This window comes from Tachysurus vachellii, chromosome 1 (genome assembly GCF_030014155.1).
Source record: "Tachysurus vachellii isolate PV-2020 chromosome 1, HZAU_Pvac_v1, whole genome shotgun sequence".
NCBI lineage: Eukaryota > Metazoa > Chordata > Actinopteri > Siluriformes > Bagridae > Tachysurus > Tachysurus vachellii.
Genome location: NC_083460.1, coordinates 39,333,811 through 39,335,923, shown reverse-complemented (window position 1 = coordinate 39,335,923; position 2,113 = coordinate 39,333,811).

Here is a 2,113-nt window from a genome sequence, read left to right as displayed (position 1 = left end):
TCATTCACTCATGCAATCACACACTACGGACAATTTTTCCAGAGATGCCAATCAACCTACCATGCATGTCTTTGGACTGGGGAGGAAACCGGAGTACCCAGAGGAAACCCCCGAGGCACGGGGAGAACATGCAAACTCCACACACACAAGGCGGAGGCGGGAATCGAACCCCGACCCTGGAGGTGTGAGGCGAACGTGCTAACCACTAAGCCATCGTGCCCCCTACCAGAAATCAATATAAAATATTTATTATTGCGACAGATCATTTGGCTGATTTCTAGAAATCAATTCTTAAAACATTTAACTTCTAAAATTTCTAATGAAACCATTCCAAGCTTACAATTATTAAAAATGGCTAGAACAAGCAATGACTTGGGGCAAAATGAGTGACTGTATTCCTTTAAGAAAGCTGCCCACATTTACTAACTTAAATTAGCAACAGCATGAAGAAGAAGAAGGAGAAGAAGAAGAAGTAGAAAAGGAAGAAGAGGAAGAATTGGACTCAGTGTAAGTAATGCACCCTGGTCACACAGCAGATCGTAGCTCACTGGTCGTCTGTGATCAGGATTAATGGGAGGAGCCGGAGAGGATGTAGGTCAGGATGTTCCCACATCCACAGCTCACTTAACCCATTCACAACCGCTCAGGCTGTAAGTCGGTTCCATTTCAACACAAATTTGGAAGATATTATACTCCTTTAGCAAATAGTTTCTTCAGAATTATCTCTGGCCTTTTAGATGACCATCAGTAATTTAAGCCCACATGTAGCTGAGTTCTGAATTCTGATTGGTCAGAAAGTTTTTAAACATTTTCTATACATTTAGTCATATAAGTCATATAAATTTATATATCCATAAATTTCACACAGTTTCACACTGATGCTAATCTGTGATCATTTATGTTAACAGAGACGATGAACACAGCACATAAACATAATGACACATAGACAATGACTAACCGTATAAATGTTGATGTGAAATGTTTTTTTGAGGAGATGATTGTTTAGCATTTATTTATTTAGATTCAGTGTCAGTGCTCAACAGTCTGAGATAAAGCTCCTAAAAAAGTTTTCTGATATCTAAAAAACTTTATCAGGTTTTTTAGTAACAAGTGTTTGTCTTATTAATTTTAGGACAGCAGGAAAATAATAACTTAAGGAAATCATGGATGGATAAAAAGTTTAAACAATGGATTAAAGGTAACTATAAACAGATAAAGTTTATATATTTTAACAACTGTTAATTTCTTGGTAATTTTTTATAGTATTATTAGAATAAGAGGAATAAAACGCAGCTTTTATAAGAAAATAATTAACTTTAAACTGGGGAAAGTTGGACGCTACATTAAATAGAAGGAGGTAAAAATCGGATGCAGATGAGGACCTTTATTATGCTTGGTGTGAAAAGGCAACTAATAGATACAGGCTATGAACAAGACTATACAAACACACTCATTATATACTCTCAAACATTGTGTTTGTGTTTTGCCACAGTAAGTGTAAGTGTCTAAACAAGTGCTGTTTATTAGTGCTATTAATTTTCAATGCTGGAAAATGTCTGCTTAGACTGTTAAATGACTCCAGTCTTAGAGAAGAGAATGAAAGGTTCTTCTGGGTTCTTTAAGAGTTCATCTGACAGTTATGGGTTCTATAGAAACCTGTTGAAGATCTGTTGTGCAGAACTAAAGAAGATACAAGGGAGCTAATTATGCAGCAGTGAAGCTTATTTAAGTAATTCCTAAAGTACAGAGAAGTAAGCTTGCTTTTAAATAAATAAATAAATAAATAAATAAACTATTTATAGTCTGTTTAGTTTTTTTTATTTAAAAAACAGAAATGGTCTTAGGAGACAATAACTGCTATTTACATCAAGCTTGTAACATGTAAAAGTATCATGCAGTGGTTACACATTTGTTGTGTTTATCATTAACACGACTGTAGAGGATAATGTGTTCTTTATTACCCCTAACACTACTGTCCTAAATTTGTAACTTTGATAATGCTTTGATAACTGTGTGTGTGTGTGTGTGTGTGTGTGTGTGTGTGTGTGTGTGTGTGTGTGTGTGTGTGTGTGTGTGTGACAAAGATATAAGCCATATTTTGTCAGGACCATAT